The sequence below is a fragment of the Dromiciops gliroides genome, chromosome 3 (genome assembly GCF_019393635.1).
Source record: "Dromiciops gliroides isolate mDroGli1 chromosome 3, mDroGli1.pri, whole genome shotgun sequence".
NCBI lineage: Eukaryota > Metazoa > Chordata > Mammalia > Microbiotheria > Microbiotheriidae > Dromiciops > Dromiciops gliroides.
Window position 1 is genome coordinate 558926663 of NC_057863.1, and position 22987 is coordinate 558949649.

At 35.8% G+C, this 22987-nt stretch overlaps 1 protein-coding gene across 10 annotated transcripts in view; it reads right to left on the reverse strand.

Moving 5' to 3' along the window:
* Positions 1 to 22987, reverse strand: part of DLG2 (discs large MAGUK scaffold protein 2) — a 2692860-nt gene that overhangs the window by 1057751 nt on the left and 1612122 nt on the right. The window lies entirely within an intron of this gene.

Sequence of the window (22987 nt, forward strand, 5' to 3'; positions counted from 1 at the left end):
GGCCATGATTCACATTAATTTTTCCTACCCGTCTCCTGTTATCTGTGAAGCAGAGGAATGTATTCTCTATGACTTTGTCCAAATCATTGACAAAAAGTTCAAATAGCATAGGCATCAAAACTCATCCCCAGAGCATTCTACTAGAAAACACCTTCCTAAGTTGATATAGAAAAATAATAACTACTGTTTCAATCTGTCCATTCAACCACTTTGAGATCTGCCTAACTGTCCTACTGAATAGCCTCCATTTCTCCATATTTTCCATAAAAAATAGCATGAGAGACTTTGTCAAAACTTTTGATAATATCTAGTACACAGCACCATACTGAGCTACAGTACTAGGAGAGTGTTCAAAGCAAGAAAAGAACTATGGATACAACATTTTCAGAGAAGCATTACTTATGATGAAAATCTAGAAACAAAATATGTCCCCAACAGCTGGGGAATAACTGAATGAATCATGACATATTTATATAGTAACATACTATAATCAAGAACATAATTGAAGAATTGCCAAAAACATCAGAAGATATGTATGAAGTTATACATAGTAAAGATAGCAGAATCAAACGATTAACAGAAAGACAATGAAATAAAAGAAACCTGGATAGGGAACAATTGTAATCAGTTACCACAGTCAATAATATTACTGTATTGTGAAATGACACATACCACCTTTGGTTTACTATTAATAAACTGGTTTGTTAGCTAATATACTTAGAAATGGTATGCATATGGATGTTTACTGGCTAGCATCTGCTGTGTCAAAACAAAACATCATTTTTAAAGAATGAAATCTAGTTAGTTAAGATATATAGAGCATTCTCAAGAATCCTAATCAAATAAGGAAATAAAGTTTGTCTGGAATGACCTGTTATTGATAAAACCAGGCTGACTTTTTGTGACCACTACTCCCTTTTTTAGGTGTTGACTAATTTTCCCTCTAATATAACATTCTAGGAAGATGCCAGGAATACAAATCAAGCTCACTAGTCTCTACAGTACAGTGCTCATCCTCTGATTATGAACCTTTCCAACCTGAGCTAGGCCTATCCTCTAACAGGGCAATCCATCACTGGTCTTATACTCTAAGCCTTTCCATCAAGGGAAGGCTTGCATTAAGAAGTCTATTATTTTGACGGCATTTTTGTTGTTGAGCATAGAGTTTTGGGCCCGGAATCAGGAAGATTCCTCTTCCTGAGTTCAAATTTCATCTCAGACACTCACTAGTTATGTGATTCTGGGAAAGTCACTTGGCCCTGGAAATGATAAGGCACTCCAGTAACTTTCCCAAGAAAACCCTAAAGAGGGCCACAAAGAATCAGTTATTTCTGAAAAATGACTAAACAATAACAAAATTGGTTTGCATGCATGGTCTACAAGAATTCTTTTTCACCTACTTGCCTTGTTTAATTGAGATAATGTATATAAAGTGCTTTGCAAACCTTAAACCTCTGTATAAATAGCTCCATATTAATCCTATTTATTAGGATTATGATGGTGAGGCATTAGAGCATAACCTCAGTGGAGGGGATAAGGTATTATTTCCATTTTACAGCTAGGTGGCACAGTGAATAAAGCACTAGGCATAGAGGAAGGAACACTTGTGTTCCAAGCTGGCCTCATAATTTACTAGCCGTATGAACCCATGTAAATCACTTAACCTCCTTCTGACTCAGTTTCCCTATCTGCAAAATGGATATAACAATAGGGCCAACCTCACAGGTTTATTGTGAAGATCAAATGAGATAATAATTATAAAGTGCTAATACACTGCCAACACATAGTAGGTGCTATATAAATGTAAACCATTATTATTCCTTTTGTTATTGTTATATGAATATACTGAGTTTTTTAATCAAGATCGCATATTTAATTAGTAAAGTAGCCCAGGCAAGAACACAAACGTCTTGCCTCACAGTCCAGTTTGTTTCCATCAGACCACATGTACTCAAAATGTGCTCAAATCTCTAGCTGACATTTTAGGAGGAAGGCAAACAATTTTTTAAAGTTAATATCTGAATGAATTCATGTATGACACTGGATGAGTTTAAAATTCTTTATAATATTCCCCATACTTTTGAGAAACGATTTCACTTCCCAAATGTGTCATATTTACTGGAGGTTAAAATTTTGTATAATGGTAAGAGTTCTAGACTTGGCTCAAGAAGACCAGGGTTCTAGCTGTAACTCTTGCACTGCTGGGTTATGTGGCCTTATTTAATTACTTGACCTCTTGACCCTCAAATGCTAATAGAAACTGATTTAGCTAGAAAGGATATTTGACATTATTTGTCATTTATTCTAATTCCATGACTGATGAAAAGATTCCTTTCATTGCTTCTCTCTTTGTACTCCCAAAGCTTAACATAGCGCTTGGCATATAGTCAATACTTCAATATTTTGCCATTCTTTCACTCATCTATTCAGTCTACTCATCTCCTTCTACAATATCCTTAGTAAGGGGTCATCCAGAATCTGCCTTTTGTGAGAAAGAATTCAGGAAGTGGTCACCTGTATATCTGAATGACACTATTACTGGGATTCCCTTTATATTAAACCAAAATCTGCCTCTCTTACTTTTTCCCGTGGGTCCTAGTTCTCCTCCCTGGGGCCACTCAAAACAAGTTAAATCCCTCTTGCACATAGAGGACCATCAAATAATGAAAAATAACAATTATTCTAAGTCAAAATTTTCTTTCTGCAGAATAAACATGCTCATTTGCATCATATGACATATATTTGAGTCCCCTCATCATCTTTGTTACTTTTCTCTAGACATGCCCCAGTCTATCAATGCTCCTTTTATAGTGTGATGACTGGAATTGAGCAAGTCTTCAGAAGTTATTAGTTCAGAGAATACAAATTAAACATGAAGACCTAAATTGGCATTTAATGAAATACTAAATAACAAGTGTATCATAGAAACAATTAACAATTATATGAAAAGCAATGATGAGACATAGGAAAATTTCTTTGCTAATGCTAAGGAAGTCCTCAAAGGGGAAAATATCATTAAAATATAAATTAAGAAAGTAGTAAAATAGAAGATTAATAAACTGAATGAACATTTAAAAGTAGATGTAATTAGTACACAAAAGATTTTGATAAATAGATGAATTGGAAGCTCAAAAGACTATAGAATAGATAAGCAAAATTAATATATCATTCTTTAAGAAGAAAAACAAACTTGATAAACCTAATCTGCCAGTCTAAAAGGAAGGGGGCAGAAAATGAAGTCAACAAAATAACAAAATGGGTAAGGTAGAATCACAAGATAAAAAATATCAGAATTGACTATGCCAATGATACTGAGAATATAAAATTAATAAAGGATTACCTTCAAAAGCACCAAACAGCAAATCTATATCTTAAATAATGTAATCTTATAAAAGACAACAAAATTATCTGAAAAGTAAAAACCAAAATCAATTAGGTAGGATCTTCTGATCCTGATAGAAAGACAGGAGAATTCTATCAAACTTTTCAAAACTATTCCTATCCTTCACAACTTGTTCTCAAAAATTGAAAAAAATACCCTATCAAACTCCTTTTGTGAGACAAATCTAGTACCAAAACCTAAACCAGGAAAGGGTAAAATAATGGAAAACATTAGACCAATAACATTAATAAATGATGATTCTACAATGTTAAGTAAAATCTTGGCCAAAAAAAACCCTACCGAAATTTGTCAAAAATTATTGATTATGACCAAGTTGGATATATACCAGGGATGCAAGGGGTTGAACATTAGGGAAAAAATCAGTATAATTAATCATATTAAAACCAACAAAAGCTAAATCCCTTCACAAAGTATATTATGAATGCTTAATACCTGAAACAATATAGGCATAGAAGGTTGCTCTAGATCCTGATTTAAAAGTATCTATCTAAAATTAAAAGTAAGCACTATCTGTTAAGGGAATGCACTAGAAGTATCTCAAGTAAATTAATTAACTAATAAATAATTGAATGATTCAATTAATGTAAACAAATGAATGTAAACAAAACAAGGATACCTCCCTTCTTTTCTATCATATGATATAGTTCTAGAAATGTTAGCCATAGAATAAGATTAGAGAAATGAATTGGTATAAAAACTCAGAGAAGAGACAAATCTATCTGCATATGCTAATGACAATAACTTTTCATTACTCAGTAATTTATGGTTTGCAGAGTCTTTTTCCATATGCTATCTCACTTCATTCTCACAACAATTGTGTGAGTTAAGCACCATTTTTATCCCCATTTAGCAGTTGTGGAAACTGAGGCTCAAGCAGAATAGTTGACTTGCCCAGGATTTCACAGCTAGGAAGTATCTGAGGCAGGCTTCAAATTCTTATATTCCTGTCTTTTAATCCAGCCCTCTCTCTGCTTTGCCATCTAGTTGCCTGATGGTTTACTTAGATGATAATTTAGTTAGAAAATCCTGGGGAATCATTAAGGAAACACTTGGGGAAATTTAATAGTTTCAACATTGTTGCACGCTACAAAACAAATCCACAAAAATCTATAATATTTCTATATAACAAAATGTAAGAAGAAAAAAAAGTAGAAGAGAAATTCAAACTAAGTATAAAGTTCATAGACTATTTGGGGACAAATATACCAAAGCACGCTATGGGCTTTTATTGATCCCATTACACATTTCCCCTTACATAAATCAAAAATAAACTTCCAAAGCTGGAGGAATATTCAGTACTCATGACTAGGATTACCAATAAGGCAGCTATGAAGTTCAGTGGATAGAGCACTGGACCTAGAGTCGGAAAAACCTGAGTTCAAAATTGGCTCAGATACTTACTAAACTGTTTGACCCTATACAATTCACTCAATATTTTCCTCAGTTTCCTCAACTCTAAAATGGGAATAAATCAAAGGGTTGTCGTGAGGCTCAAATAAAGTAATATTCATAAAGTCCTTAGCAAAGAGCTTGGCACATAATAGGTACTACATAAATCCTTATTCCCTTCCTTTCCTCTCCCCCAATATAATAAAAGTGACAATTCTACCAAAATGAATTTACAGTATTAATGCTACTGCCATCAAATTACCAAAGGGATACTTTTTAGGGCTGGATAAAATAATTTTTCAAAATGCATTCAAAGGAACAAGGATCTAGAGTATCAGGGGAAATGATGAACAAAGGTATGAAGAAAAGCAATGGAAATATTAGGGCAAAGATCTCAGATAGCAGTCATCTTAACATTTCATATAAACTAAAACAAAATAGACAGAAAAATAGATTGGAGGGAACATACAAGACAATAAAGAATAGAAAATAATTCAACTTGATAAACCAATCTTCACTAAACTCCCAAACATAAATTAACTAGGAAATAACTCCCTATTTGATAAGTACTACTGGGAAAAATGAAAAAAAAAAACAGTCAGGCAGAAACTATGCTAAGACCAACATCTTATGTAATATTTCATAATACATTTTAATTTGAATCACAACTCCATTATTAAAACATAATATAATAAAAACATTAAATTAGAAACATATGCACTATACGTGGCTACGAGTAGCCTAAATTCCTAGCCAAAAAGAGATAAAGACAATTTCACAAGATAAAATAGATAATTTTGGTTGCATGAAATTGAAAGGGTTTTGCACAAATAAAGTTTACCTATCTAGGGCAGAAAATGAAACACCTTACCAGGAGAAAAAAAAATTACCAAATATCTCTGATCAGCATATGACATGCAAAATGGATCTGAGAGCCACATAAATATATGGCCCAAAGCTATTTCACAGTGGAGAAATGGTCAAAGTATAAGAAAAAACATCTCTCAGAAAGAACTTCAAACTATTACCTTTAAAGAATGCTCCAAATTGGGGGCAGCTAGGCGGCACAGTGGATAAAGCACCGGCCCTGGATTCAGGAGTACCTGAGTTCAAATCCGACCTCAGGCACTTTACTAGCTGTGTAACCCTGGGCAAGTCACTTAACCCTCATTTCCCCGCCAAAAAAAAAAATTAAAAAAAAAGAATGCTCCAAATTAATAATTATGAGAGAATTACAAATGAAAATAACCTTGAGATTTCACCTGGAACCCACAAGATGGGTAAAGATGCCCAAAGACAGTAATAATCGATATTAGGTTGTAGAAAAGACAGGCACACTAATGCATCGTTCATGGTATAATCATTTTGGAAAGCAAAGAATTATGAAAACAAGGTGACTAAAATATTTATATCCCTTGACCCAGAGGTTACAGACATCTACTCCAAGGAGGTAATTATCAAAAAGAAAAAAAAAAGCCTTGATATGTATTAAAATATTTACAATAGAACTTTTTGCATTAGCAAAGAACTGGAAACCAAATTGGTGCCCATCTCTCAGGCATGACTAAACAAATTGTGGAAAATGAATGTAATGGAATAGCACTGAGCTATGAAGACATTAAGAATATGCTGAATACAGAGAAACATGGAAGGACTTAAATGAACTGATGCAAATTGAAATAATACAGCAAAGAAAACAATATGTGATTACAGCAATGTAAATGGAGAGAACCACCAAAAACACATGAAAATGAATATCATGAAATGCATTGAACAAGCTTGGCCCAAAAGAAGACATACAAAAAGACTCTCTACTCCTTTTTTTTAAAGTCACATCTCATAGATTTAGATCATTGCAGGCAAAGTCAAATATTATTTTATTTGTTAACATGCAAATCAGTTTTCCTGAATTTTCCCCATTTCTTTATGTTTTTATTTTCATTTTAAATTCTTTGTTATAAGAGATAGCACAGTGCATGACTAGAGATAAATGGTTACATGGTAAAATCTAAACAATATAACAACAAAATATATTTTAAAAATATTTTGAAATAGTGACCATACTAACTCAAAATGTTCTCTTCTCTAGGATAAACATGCTCATATGCTTCACCAGAGCCTTTAATGACATGGATTTGAGTTCCTCCTTCATCCCTGTCACCTTTTACAGAACACATTCTACATTGTCAGTGTTCTTTGTCAATTGTAGTATTTAGAAGTCAATACTACTCCAGAAGTGATATGATCATTTTCTCATTTTCCTTGCCTGCACATTTGAAATTATAGCACCTGATTTACTTACCGCACTCACTGCCTTATAAGAATACTAAGATAAGGGGCAATGAGGTGGCGCAGTGGATAAAGCACTGGCCCTGGAGTCAGGAGGACCTAAGTTCAAATCCGGCCTCAGACACTTGACACATACTAGCTGTGTGACTCTGGGCAAGTCACTTAACCCCCATTGCCCCACAAAAAAAAAAAAAATAATAAGATAAGTGATATAGAAACTATTTGTAACTACAAAGCACTATATAAATGCTGACAATTAGAACTGTAATTATTATTATTATTATTATTATTATATGTATTCAAGAATTTCAGACTTCTCATGTCTATTAAAATGCATTTCCTTCCTTCCTCCACTCTCATTCTAAGTTCTTTTAAAACAGCTTTTTAATGACCTCCAGGACTATCACTTTAGAGTCTGTATTGTTATTTCTACCTTATTCCCCATCCTGCTAAATTCATAGAGGGCAGTGTCCATAGTTATTATTTTGAGAAATGTGCAATGACCTAAATAGGGTTTGTTTTCTGACCTGTACAGAGTGAGACAAAAGTTATTGGCTTCCCATAAATAGAACATAACTCAACAAAATAAAATGTGGCTCTTTCCATACTCATGTATGCTACACACTAGCAGTGAACCGTTTTATAACATTGTTCATTCCTGTTATGCCCTGGGTCAAATTACATCTCTCACTATATAGAGGAAAGGTCTGGCATGCATTGAGTAGATGTGATGGAAGGTATTAGACTTGTCTGGAAACTTTAGCATTATGATGGGGTCTCATGATTATATTAATTTTTGTGTCTCAGTAATGGATAGCTATGACAACCAAACCACTGGCCCCTCTAACTGAGGAGAGGCCAATTTCTGATTTTCACAAAGTATGACAAAACCATTTCCACATCAATTTAGCCAATTGGTCTATAACACAGAGAAAAGACACTCTAAGTGGCTGAGATTTATGCACTAAACACGACAAGCTCACCACCAGCTTGAAATCCATTTCAGGCTTAAAGAGAACATGACTCAGAAATGGGGTATTTTAACGTAAAGGAAAAAAAAATGCACCGATATTCAATCATCTGAATAGCCAATTTTAAAGAGCAAAATGTCAAAGAGAACAAGGTACACTCCATATTAGGGTCTTTGCGGGCCTTTTAATGCAGCATTGTCTCACAGCACCCAAGGTCCTTTAGCAATTTTAGCTCTCACTGATTGCCTTCTCATTGGAAGCAATTTTATAGGAATCCCAAGTAATCATGTTTGAGATCCATATATTGGGCTTGGACTTTAAGCCTGGCACAGAGGAAAAGAACAGTGGATTTGGAATGAGGATACCTTCACCCAAATACACTTATTATTTTTATGACAGCTCTTAGGCCTGTTTCTTTCTTCTCTCTCTCTCTCTCTCTCTCTCTCTCTCTCTCTCTCTCTCTCTCTCCCTCCCTCCCTCCCTCCCTTTTCTTTCTTTCTTTCTTTCTTTCTTTCTTTCTTTCTTTCTTTCTTTCTTTCTTTCTTTCTTTCTTTCTTTCTTTCTTTCTTTCTTTCTTTCTTTCTTTCTTTCTTTCTTTCTTTCTTTCTTTCTTTCTTTCTTTCTTTCTTTCTTTTTCTTTCTTTCTTTTCCTTCCTTCCTTCCTTCCTTCCTTCCTTCCTTCCTTCCTTCCTTCCTTCCTTCCTTCCTTCCTTCCTTCCTTCCTTCCTTTCTTTCTTTCATGGGGCAATGAGGGTTAAGTGACTTGCCCACAGTCATACAGCTACGAAGTGTCAAGTGTCTGATGCTGGATTTGAACTCAGGTCCTCCTGAATCCAGGGGTGGTGCTTTATCCACTGTGCCACCTAGCTGCCCTGTCCACCCCAGGCCTGTTTCTACAGAAATCCACAACATTTGAATTTGGGACTAGATGGCATTCAAAATTTATTCCAGGGGCAGCTAGGTGATACAGTGGATAGAGAACCGGCCCTGGAGTCAGAAGGACCAGAGTTCAAATCCAGCCTCAGACACTTAACACTTACTAGCTGTGTGACCCTGGGCAAGTCACTTAACCCAAATTGCCTCACCAAAAAAAATATTCTAGCACTCAATATGGCCCTGCCATTAAAAAAAAGAAAAGAAAAATAATAGAAGCACCCAAAGCATATTTAAACAAATGAAATAAAATTAATTTATTTCTTCTTTGTTAGAGTCCAAGTAGTTCTTTCTCTATTACCTTCCTTTTTTCCTTTCCTCTGCCTACCTTATTCCATCCAAATACTTTAACTCAAGGCATACATACATCTATCCCTTCCACATGTGGGGGTTAGGGGTGTGGCATCCCTGTGATCTGGGAAACCCATGTAAAATTGTGTGGCCCACTCTTTGTACTAGGGAATAAGTGAATTATAATGGTATTAAAAGAAAAATATTATTATTATACAAACTATACACATATTTTATGCATTTCTGAGTTTCTAAAATTTTTTCTGTGTCATCTACAGCTACTGCAAAAGTCTCCAAAAATTCCCATTTCATTTCTGGTGTCAACCTTATATAAAAACTACGATGGGGAAAGTTGCCATATGGAAGGTATAACTATATTTATATTGTTTTGTTTTATTTTAATGGGTACTCACATAAAGAAGGGGTGGTTATAGAGAATCATGGAGGGGTAGCAGACGATTGGCAAGAAGACATTGACTGGTCTAGTTTCAAATGAATGTTTGGTGATGATCACTGTACTTGCCCAATGAATTATAGGAGTTACTGTAATAGAGTAGAACCCTGTATTTCAAGTCAGAAGACGTAGACTTGAGCCTTCCCTAGTCTTGACTCCTAGTTATGTTATTTGTCTGTGTGACTTAGAATAGATTACATAACTTCCTGGAGGCTTATATCTTATTTTTTTTTGTATGTAAAATAGAGCAAATATTTAGATTACCTCCCTCTCAATTTATTTGATAACATTTAATGTGATAATCAGTAGTAATCAATATCTTAGATACACTATTTTTCTAGGTTTTCCTGTCAATTTTTTCCCTGGTTGTCACACCTAACTATACCTCATTGGGAGTAACTTTATAAAGAATACAAGAAATCATATTTGGGATATATATCTTGGACTGGTATTTAAAGCACTGGACCTGAAGTCAGAAACACTTGAGTTCAAATATGAGCTCAGATACTTGCTAACTATGTGACCCTGGGCAAGTCACTTAACCCTCTTTGCTTCCGTTTCATCAAATGTAAAATGAACTGGAGAAGGGAATGACCAACCACTCCAGTATCTCTCCCAAGAGAACCCCAAATAAGGTCATGAAGAATCAGACATGACTGAAACTATTTAACAACAACAAAATCTTGGGCTGGAATTCAAAGAGTAGTACTGACTGGATTTGCTGTATTTTATTTCAGGGCATGCCCACTACACATAGGTGTCACTCATAGGACTGTTGCAGGCCCTTTTATCTTTTCCCTCAATACTATTTTTTCTTGGTGAGTTCAAGATTCAATTATCTTTTCTATGCAGGTAATTTTCAGCTCTATTTATCCAGCCATAACATCTTTCCTGACCTCCAGAATGCCATCACCAACTGTTTATTGGACATCTTGTACTGAATGTCCTATAAACATTTTAAACTGAGGCAAAATACAAGTTTGCCCACCGTAGTTATAGCTTTGCTGTCATATCATGTTATCAAAAGATCATATGGTCTGTTTTTTTCCTCAGTGTTGCTAAAACAAGAGTAAAAAGAACAGAGTGCAGCAAAAGAGACAAGGAAAATCTAAAAAAAAACCTGGAACACCAATATAAATCATGTTTCTATGGCATACCATTTTCCCAAATACTCATGAGACTAGTAGCTTTCCTCAAGGGTACGTAGCTTACATATTAGTATCTGTATTAAATAGAATATTTGAAGCTGATCGGCTTAGAGACATCTTGCCAAGGGTTGTACCGCTAATGAGAGTTAGTACCAAACCCAAGTTTAAGTCTTTTCATTCCAAGATCACATGTTTTCCAGTGAATATGTGAGTTATAAGGAAATGGCAAATATTGAATGTGCTCTAATAATTCTTCATTTTTTCTCACTTTCATTGTCCTCCCAGTCGTTGGCCCTGATTTTCTGGATTTCAGAACCATGCCTTCTCTATTGCTAGCTCATCCATCAACTTCTCTCAGTTCCTGGGGTAACCTTGCCCTGGGACAGTCCTTCATATCCCCTCCCACTTCTCTCATTGTTAAGATCCTCTCAGAGCTCCCAGTTTCTGGAAGGGCCCAGTCAGCTCTGCCCACATTCTCTTCCTAGCGCTGTACTGACTTTCCGGACTTCAAAACTTCAGTGTGGTTACCTTCCCACCCCTAACCCTCCTGTTCATCTTGATATGTGTGTTGTCTTCCCCCATTTAAATGTAAGCTCCTTGAGGAAAGGAACTGTCTCTATTTTTCTCACATTTGAATTGTCATGGCTTAAACGGAGGGCTGGCACAAGCCTCTCTCTTTTGAGGTATAAGGACATGGAAATCAGGATCACCTGAATAAATGTTAGAAAGGATCGTTTAGAAGTCACACATCTTATGCAACACTTTTTGCAGATGAGGGACCTCGGAGAGGTTAAGTGGACTTTCCAAGGTCATACCATAGGGCAGTAGGTAGGAGGGCAGTGGGATTTAAACCTAGGTCTTCTAATTACAATTTCCATTATTTGTCATGTGTATATACACATGTACACACAGAAAGATTTATGAAATATATAATAATTACACACATATATGCCATATATGCATATATACATACATATAAATATATGTATATCTGTATCTATTTAAGCTTTGGTTGATTTGGGGGAATTGAGAAGTTACCATGGATTTTGACAACCCATTAAGGGAGACAACTATGATTTTATTTCTATGAACATGGATTTCAGGAGTGCTTCCTTGCTTCTCTCACTGAGTGCCAAGGAGGATAAACTAATAACAGCTGGCTTTTATATAAGCCTTTCAGTTTTACAGAAAAAAAAAATTACCTATTAACTCTTATTTGAGCATAGCACTAGCTCCTTTCAGAAAGTACTTTGTGAATAATCATTCTCATTTTATTTATTTATTTATTTTTTTGGCAGGGCAATGAGGGTTAAGTGACTTGTCCAGCATCACACAGCTAGTAAGTGTCAAGTGTCTGATGTCGGATTTGAACTCAGGTCCTCCTGAATCCAGGGCCAGTGCTTTATCCACTGCACCACCTAGTTGCCCAATTATTCTCATTTTATACATAAGGAAACTGGGTCTAAGGATACTAAGTGTCAGAGGCAAGGATCAAATATAAATCTTGGTGACTCTAAGCTCAGCATTCTCTCTACTACAACATAGCTCAATCCTTTGCCCACCACAAAATTCCATTTTTCTTTCAAGGACAAGATTATGACATAAGCCGAAATGAGAAAAGGGTACAGTGGATAAAAGTGTTCGACTCAGAGGATGGAAGACATGTAGAGATAGTTTTCAACATTTTTTTGGTGAGGCAATTGGGATTAAGTGACTTGCCCAGGGTCACACAGCTAGTAAGTGTCAAGTGTCTGAGGCTGGATTTGAACTCAGGTCCTCCTGAATCTAGGGATGGTGCTTTAACCACTGTGCCACCTAGCTGCCCCAATCCTACCTTTACAGGAAGCTTTCTCTATCCTCTCTTAACTCCAGTGCCTTCTTTATGTTAATTATTTCCTATTTATCCTGTATATACCTGACACTGTATATATTTGTTTGTATATTATCCTCCTCGTTAGACTGTAAGCCTCTTGAATATAGGAACTATTTTTTTGCCTCTTTTTGTATCTTTTAGAGCTTAACACTGTGTCTAGTATACAGGTGTTCAATAAATGTGTGTCGACTGTTCTCACCTCTGCCACATACTAACTATGTGACCAAGGCCAAGGTCACCTCTCTGAGCCTCAGTTTTCTCATTGCTAAACAGGAGGATGTGGGACGTGGGGAATCATACTGAGGTGCTTCCCAGTATTAAATATATTACCTTATGAAACTGGACCTTGAATTGAGTTTAAGAATTACCCCAGTAGAAGGGAAAAGGGTAGCTAATTTACTGGAAAAGAAATGTGTACCTTTTTCATAAGAGACAACATATCATAGTGGAAAGAGCACTGGGTATGAAATTGGAAAACCTGCGATCAAATCCCACTTACTAGCAATGATGGATTTGTGTAAATCTTTGCACCTGTCATAAACTTAGTTTCCTCAACTATAAAAAAGGGGGATGGATAACATTAGATACCTTCTAAGAAATTAGAGGACTTCTAAGGTCACTTTCAGATCTAAATCCAAAGAAGAAATCCTCACCTTTTCTGAATCTTGACATTTTGTATCCACAACATTTGCTGATGAGACTGAAATGTAATTCAAGCAACCAGATTCCTGATAGAGATTTTTTTCTTTTAAGGCATCAGCATTTAATTGAAAACCGCAACAAACAATGTGGGTCACTGCCCTAAAACAGCACAACCCATCAGAAGAAACTGTAAAGCTTGTCTGACACTACTTTTTAATGAGGCATCGCCAACTAGAGTAGTCTGCAGTACTTTCTATCTAATGATGAAAATGATGGGGGAAAAGGTCAGGCAGTATTGGGGAGCTAGTGCTGAAACTAATTATAAAATCACGTTTCATCACACTGTCACATGTCTCCTGGAGAATGAATGATTGCTAATTTAGACAATAGGAGTGTGAACCATCCCATTTTCCCTGGGCCTGTCCTCATCAAATACCTTTCAATGAAGAAATAGCATTACCTAAGAGAATTCAACACCAAATGAACAGTGATTAACATGGCAAGATGCGTCATGAAGCTAAACACAAATACTGATATTGGAGCCAGCCATTCAAAATCAAGGATTTCTAGGAAAGAGGCCATTGAACTAGGCATAGAAAAGCAAGGAAAAAATACAACCCTTTCCCTCATAGAAATCCTCAGACTTCAGATTTAGAAGAGATATTAGTGATCACTGGGGCCAATCTATCCATTTTATGAATGAGGTAGCTTAGTTTCAGAGAGGGGGAGAGTAATACATGAGTTGTGAATCAGAGTGCCTGGGTTCAGATCTAAGTTTTGTTAATTCCTATCTGTGTGACTTTGGATGGCTCACTCAACCTCTTTGAGTCTTGGTTCCCCCATTTATAAAATTTGGGTGCTGGATTATACAGATGATGATTATAGTTCTTTCATCCTGAAATCTGTAATTTAGATACTGCGTTTGGTACTGTAGCAGATAACAGAGATATAATGGCACTATTCCCACATGGACAACATTTTAAAGTTTTCCAGTACTCCTTACACATAGTCTTTCATTTGAGTCTTTCGACAAGGCAGGTAGTGGAAATATTATTCCCATTTTAAACAGTAAAAAAGACTAGGTCTCAAAGACTTAGTATGAATTACCCAAAATTATATACTTACTAAGTATCTCAGCTGGAATTTGAATCCAGGCCCATGCTTCCATAGACTGCTCTACCACATTTTTACCTTCAAAAGGAAGCTCCTTGGGGCAGCTAGATGGTGCAGTGGATAGAGAACCATACAATAAAAGCTCTAACTAGAAAACCAGAAGCTTCTTCCATTTACTAGTCTGGGAGATAAATTAAGGGAAAGGTTAAAGAGGGGAGATTTATGATCTAATATCCAATTTTAAATCTCACATGGCCCTGGAGTCAGAAGGTCCTGAGTTCAAATCCGGCCTCAGACACTTAACACTTGTTAGCTATGTGACCCTAGGCAAGTCACTTAACCCCAATTGCCTCACAAAAAAAAAAAAATTAAAAAAAAGGAAGCTCCTTGAGTGAAGGCTTTTATTTTTTCTTTTGTATTCCTAGCACCTCGCTCAATGTCAGACCTATAGTAGGAGTTTATTGATGGATTAATGAGAATTTAAAAATCATGGCTTTACCACTACAGGAATTCTATAATACTTACTGTTAACTCCCAAGTTCCATTACTATATTTCGACCCCAAGTAAGCCACCAATAAGAAGAAAGTGCCCCACGTCCACTAAAATATTTGTAGCAGAACTTTTTGTTGTAAGGAATTGGAAATTTTTTACAGTGGATGGCCATCAAATGAAGAATTTCTACACAAATTGTCATATGTGAATGTAATGGAATATTTCTGTACTAGGAGAAATGATACATATTATGAGTACACAGAAGCATAGAAAGATCTCATTGAACAGGTGCAGAGGGAAGAAAGCAGAGCCAAAAAACAATACACCTAGTAACCAGAACAATCTAATTTTTTTAAAAAGCACACAAGTAAATGTAGCAAATGTAAATGTAATTTAAAAAAAAATCACATCAGTAAATGGACCAAAAGTATAAAGATCAAGCATGATTGAACAAAAGAGCTATGAGTGTCTGTGGAGATAGGAGGTTGACAACTGTTACACATTATCCACGCTTTTGGAGTATTACAAAAAATTAATCAATGTATTTCATTTTTCACTCTTCTTTTCTTGTTATGTGGGATAGATCTCTGAAAGGCAAAGGGGAGGAACATTGGGGAAACTATGATGATATGAAAAAGAAAATATGTCAGTAAAACTCAATTAAGCTCTTACTAAGTTCAAAGCACTATACTTAGCCCTAGGTATACAAATAAAAGAGTAATAAAGTCCTTTCTTTCAAAGGAGTCACAGTCAAATAAAGAGATAAAACATCTATGAGATTTCATCTACAATTTAGGCCCAGTGGTTCTTAGGGTGCAACTAGATGCCAACATATCTTCTTTAGTATCATTAATAAAATTTTATGTTTCTTAAGCTGAGACACAAATAAGTGGCTAGGGGGCATCAAGGTGGTGCAGTGGATAAAGCACAGGCCCTGGATTCAGGAAGACCTGAGTTCAAATCCAACTGCTGACACTTGACACTTACTAGCTATGTGACCCTGGGCAAGTCACTTAACCCTCATTGCCCCGCCAAAACAAAACAAAACCAAAAAAACCCAAATAAGTGACCAACTCCACTTTCTGAATGCAGGTCCTCTAATTCCATAATCCAGAAACCCATTCTACTATCTCCTACTGCATATAATTAGTAGCAACTTAATAATGTAGATAATGTTAACTCCAAGTTAAGGATGTATAGAGATTATTGTATATTGGAGCAGTCTGAGAAGACTTAATGGAAAAGGCTTACCATGGAGCTTAGCATGGGTATTTTGTGACTCAGTCAAGAATAAAATGTATTACCTTTTATATGTCCAGTCCAATATGTTTCAGCAGACCTTATTCAAGTTTCTACTACATGTAGAATTCCATACAAGGAATTATGAGGCATAATCACCTTAGCTAAGACATGACTCCTATGCTACAAGAGCTTATAAAACAAGGCCATGTAGAGCTATGTAAGTAACAGCCACATTTTAAGGACGTAAATAATCACGTATAATTGCTAACTACCAAAAAAATCTCTATGAAACTCTCTTTTTAAAAAGCCTAGCAGAGGTAGCTAGGTGGTTCAGTGGATAAAGCACCTCCCTGGATTCAGGAGGACCTGAGTTCAAATCCAGACTCAGGCAGTTGACACTTCCTAGCTGTGTGACCCTGGGCAAGTAACTTAACCCTCATTGCTTCACAAAAACAAAAAACAAAAACAAACAAACAAACAAACAAGCCTAGCAAAAGAGCATCATTCAAAACTAAGTGATGAATGATGAGGATGCTGTATAAACTTAAACATTTACCTGGCATTTTAAGCTTTGTCAAATGCTTTCCTCACAGTGATCCCAAGAGATAGGTAGTACTATATTATCATTACATTTTATAGATTGGGAACCTGAGGCTTACGGTCATACAGTTGTTAAATATAAGAACCAACGTTCGTTCCATTGTTTTACTGATTTGGATTGCCATGCTCATTTCACTACATCATAATCTCTCAAAGTGAATTCAAATACATTGGAGCACAATACCTTTCTAACCTGCCTAACCATGAGCAATCTGATTTCATCTGGTCTCAGTTGTTTTCTCTATAAAATGAAGGGTTTCATGTAGGTGAGCTCCAACTCCTGTGATTTCATGGTTTCACTACAATTTAGCAAAGGACAGTGTGCTGGTGGGAGATGGAGGTATGCATTGAATCTATTTCTCCAACTAGGAAAATGGCATTTATAATAAATAACTGACTGTTTTTCAAAATATCAACACAACAGGGCTACTGTTTCCTTTTCAATGATCTCCAAAGACCAAGGGAGTACTCAGGCTTCAGGCAGATTTTTTTTTTTTTGAGCCCTGAGGTATTTCTAAAATGGAAATAACATAGTGTGAATTCAGTACTTTGGGGGATTCAGTGATTCCATTGCTAGCACATGATCCTAAAAATATCACAAATAAGATTTTATAAAGAAATTTCATAGTTGTGCTTGTAAGAGCAAAATATGTGACACAACACATTGATCTCTAACAACTGGAGAACAAATGAATAAATGATCATATATTCATGTGACAATATGATGGTGCCATAAAATGATAAAATATGAAGCAAAGAAGAAATGTGGAAAGGCCTCTATGAGGTGAAGCAAAGTGAGATGAGTAAAATAAGAATTGTAGATGGGGAAGGAAGAAAAGAAAGGGAATGACTGAGTAAGGAAGGAAGGGGAAAATGAAAGAATGGTAGAAGGGAGGGAAGGAGGAAGGGAGGGAAAATCAGGGGCAGCAGAACTTAAGAGATCTAGAAGGAGAAACAGTACCAATGCTAGTACTGGTTCTGGTTTGCAGAACATTAATGGATTGATGTCATCTTTACTTCTAAAGGTTTTATGTAAAATTTCAGCCCCAATTTTATATGCTTATTATTTGCATTCGTTGATTATTATGAAGTTTATGAAGAAAACTATTAAACATTGCCAATGTCCAAATCACCAAGGTTCCTGACTTCATTGAGGAAAGGCTATCAAGTCTCCTTGATCTATACGGGACTCTGAGCCCCTGTGGAAAGGAAAAAGGAAGGCAACAAATTGTGGTTCTTTCACATAGGAGGCCTCAGTCCTCTTGGATATTTCTTGATAGAACAAGGAATTGGGGAGTTCTCCATGAGAATCTGTTAACGCCCTTAACATATTTATTAGCCATGAGGATGATAGGGTCACTTTATTTAGAAAGTGAAGGGAATTTAGAGAACTTCTAGTCTAATTCTTTCATTTTACACATGAGGAAATTGGGGTTGTGGGAAGTTAAGTGATCCATCCAAGGTCACAAAGGTAGTAAGGAGGAGGGCTAACCTTCCAATCAAGGTCTTTGGACTAAAAATCCTATGAAAGGTGAGATAAAGGGAAGACTCATAGACAACACCTAAGTTTCCAACACAGGAGAGTAAATGAATGGTTAACCCTTCTGTCCCATCCCAGTCATAGTTCTGTGCCTTTGTCCCTGTAATCAAACAGCTCATGACAAGTACTTATCAAGTGGTGAGTGTGTGCCACAGAAGGTTAAAAGAACAAAGCCATTCGTCCTCAAAAGTCATTTGTATTTTAAGGTATAGGAGTCTTCTTCCTGACTAGGAATTTTTCTTTTTTTTGGGGGGGGGGGGTTAAGTAGAAAGAAAATTTTCTTTCCCAGAGCAAATGGAGCCTAAAAAATTAACTCTCCTGTAATACCCAGATTAACTGAAAGCATCACAAGGCAGACTACTGGTTGTAGATCAAGTCAGAATGATCTAGGTTCAAATATAGCCTCCAATACATATGAGTTCTATGACCACAGTGAATTGAGGTAAAGTCTCTGAGCTTGAGCTTTCTAATTTGTAAAACGGGTACAAGTGTATCTATTTGAAGCCCTTATCCCTCAAAGGGTTCCTATGAGGCTCAAATAAGATATATGTAAAGTACTTGTAGGTTTTCAAGTTATATAGTGTGACCCAAAAGTCTTAGTGCAGTTTAAAGCTGATAGTGTTAGAGTACAACAAGACTTTGGGGACACCTTCTATGTATATATGCATATTTGTGTATATATATATGCATGAACATACATTATTTACACTTATTTAAGTTATTAGAGTCTTTAAATTCCTTGGCTGAACTGTTTCTAGAGAGGAAAAAGGTTCCTTATTGGACTTTAGGAATCTCAGCTGAGCGTTTCATACATGGTTCTTATTTTGTAAGCATGTTTGAGAAAAATGTTTTAATGCATTATTGACTTAAGAGTATGTAAGAACTAGATGGTGCCATAGGACCAAAGATTTCTAACTAGACTGGACTCAGACATCATCTAGTCCAATGATCTAATTTGAGAAATGATGAAAATGAGGCTCTAAGAGGTTGACTTAGTAAATTCATACAGGTAGCAACAAAGTCAAGTTTTGAACTCACACCCCCGACTCCAAATCTAGTAATCTTTCTACATTGCCTCCTTTGAAATAGAACTCATCTATTTTAAATGCTTTATTTTCTAGTTAAGGGAGTTGGAGTTTAGGGAAATGAAAAAGATTTCCTGAGATGAGAGGAGAGTCAGGATTAGAACTCAGCTCTTCTGATTCTAGGGCCAATGAACTCTCCACTTCATTCTGCTTCTGCTCTGTCATTAGTCTCTGAAAATTCTGAAGGACAAAATGTTACATCAGCATAATGTGGTGCTCTGCAGGCAACTGCTGGACAGTTGCCTGGCCCAACTAGATGCAATATTAAGTAACACATAGAAAAGATTCAATATAGAAACTAGAAACTTGATGGAAGGCATCGTTTACAATGCTTAACTTTTGGGATAGTAAATTCTTTAGATTTAACAGACACAGAGAGAGATTGTTATGGTTCATTCCAGAGCCACAAAATATTAGTAACAGAAGGAACCCAGAGGTCATCTATTCTGATCCTTTCATTTTACAGATAAAGAAACTAAGAATTGGGGAAATAGAATAACTTGTCTAGTGTTACATTCTGTAGCAAGACAGAAAGTGTAAGAATCTTGTCTATCCCCTACGCTCTGAGCAAAGTCCTTTTTAATACATCCTGCTGCCAACCTACCTTTAGCTGCATGGGCTAGGATGCCACATGAGGCAAGAAAACACACTTTCCCACAAGAGCGTAGGCTCTTCTTCAGAGCAAATGTTTATTCTACAACTGGTCTTTTGGACCTGATGATTTTCCATGTGCTTGACTGTTATTATGGTCATAAATATAACTATTTAAATTGTATCTGCTTAAGTGGAACAAAACTTTCTTTCCAGAGAGAATCTTATACTGTTTTTGCAGAGCAACAAACAGGCAATCTAATAAAGACTATGAAAGGAAGAACTAGAAACAATGGGGGGGATAACAGAAGGAGAGATTTTAGTTAATAACTTGGAGAATTTTTCTTATAATTTGCATAAGAATAGAATAAACAGCCTCAAAGGGGAGTCACTAAACAGCTTCAGGCCAAGTTGGGATGGCCATGGTCAGGGAGTTTAGGTTGTTCAGGTAGCTCTGAAACTGCATAATCTATGAGGTTCTCTTGCAACACAGAGATGCTGAGTTGTAGTGATTCTATGAAGAGCATTCTACTTGTACCAAGAACCTCAGATATTGAGAATTTAGTAGAGAGGCATAAAAGGTCCTTGAGTAATTATGGTGACTAGCTTTCCCAGCTTCAGGTAATTGCCACACTTAGTTTCACAAGATGCAGCTAATTTGTGAGCAGGTCAAAAAACTTCATGCCTGTATCCATCCTTCCAACTGCCTAATTCAAGGAATTGTTTGTAATGTACTGGACTTCATAAATTATTAAGAACACTTCTTTTTTGTCTTCACTGTGGATGTCATACTGTTAGCCACTACCAAATCAATTCTCATCTTTGCAACATTCCAAGAAAGTTCTTAAAGCAGGGGTTCTTAATTCTTTGTGAGTCCATGGACAGATTTCATGGTATAGGTAGATGAAATTGAATGGGAATATTCATCTTTATTTTCATCAACTTCTGAATGAAATTTATTATTTCCTTCAATTATTAATTAAAAAATGTTTTTTCTGGGAATGGTTCCAAATATTTCACCAGATATGGCAAAACCACTGTTAAAAATACACATGCTGGGGGCAGCTAGGTGGCGCAGTGGATAGAGCACTGGCCCTAGAGTCAGGAGTACCTGAGTTCAAATCCGACCTCAGACACTTAACACTTACTAGCTGTGTGACCCTGGGCAAGTCACTTAACCCCAATTACCTCACTTAAAAAAATACACATGCTAAGGGGTACTCTCAAATTTCCACAACAAAATTAGTTTTAATTCATTCTCTATGTAAACACACAGAGAATCACAGTGTGTTAGCTCTGGAAGGGACCTTAGAACTATAATTCCACCTCTTTATTTTGCAGTAGAGATAAATGAACTGCAGAAATGTTATGTGACTTGCCCCAAGAGTCCTGAGACTAGCATTAATTTCTTTCTTTTGAATCCCAAATATGCCCTTTCTAGCATATGACAATATCTTTGTAAACATCTATCTGATATTTCTTTTGGAAAACAGTGATGGGGGCCTCCAATGGCTTTAGTTCCATTCTGCAATTTTAGCTTCTTTTCCTGAAATACAAGATTGTGATGTGAAAATGTTTGAGAACAACTATTTGCAATCAAATAAATATGTGGTTGAGAGGGAAAAAAGAATTTTGAAAGCAAATTAGAACTATGTATACTTCCCCTTCCCCATTCCACCTTCAAACTCTCCCCCTAACCTAAATTCTCTGGGAAATGAGATTGCCTCTGTGTATTGCTCATTCATGCTATGGCTATATCATTGAAGACTCAGAATGGACAACCAATTTTGATATTTAAATGCATTAAGTGACTATAAATTAAGCTGAAGTGATAAGGTCACTTTGTTAAACCATTGAAGGGAAAAGATGTCCTCAACTGATGAAAAAGTATACTGAGATTCTTTTAGTAGAAATATATTTGTGACATGGACCCAATACAAGTTCTAGTTAAAGAAAAAAAATCCATTTAATCATTGCATGAGACATAAAGTATATTACATACAGTATAAAAAGGACTGCAATAGTAGTGTACTTACTTTACTGTATAAACAACGGTATAGAAAACTAACTCAGTTTCATCACCTGATGTAAACCTTTCAACTAATTTATTTCTAAATCATGAATCTATCATCTATATCATTGTCTATATATTTATATCTATAAATAGACCAGATATAGACACATTCAGCTAAATGTGGTTTTAAATACATAGGCAAATATCCATATATTCCTCAGTAATAGGAAATGTGTTTAGTATTATAGAAACTAATCATTTAAAGGGAATTGTGGTTAACTTTTATATATAATTGGTAACTAGTACTTAACTAAATGACCCATTTTTATTTCAAATTAAATCAAATCTTGAATGTATGTATAACGGTATATCATAGTCTAAGGTAAAAAGGCTGAAAATCTGCAATCCACTCTGAAAGCCTTATTTTAAGTGGTGAAATCAAGAACTAGTGCCACCTAAGTACATTCCCAAAGATCTAGTGATCAATGACACACTCTTGGAAGTACTTTTCAGAAGCCACTATTAGAATTTAAATGCATGCCAGCTTCGAGACCATAACATTTTATATAAGATCAATACTTACTTCTCTATTATGCTAAAATCACGTTAAAATTGAGGAATGATTCTTTCTCCCACAATTCTATCATTCAATTTCCCAGATCATTTTAAAGGGCAGATTCAATGTAACATAATTTTCTGTGTATATGTATATACCCACACTTACATAAATATATATATATATATATGTTTGTATAATACACACATTATATATACATATACATATGCATGTATGTGTATGGTTCTGTGCATTTATGAAATAACTATTGCTACAGTTTATTCTTATTTCCTGTCATAGGTAGGAGGTTCATTTTCTTTTTTCAGTGTAAGAGGGTAGTGGGGTGGAGAGTGAATTGTT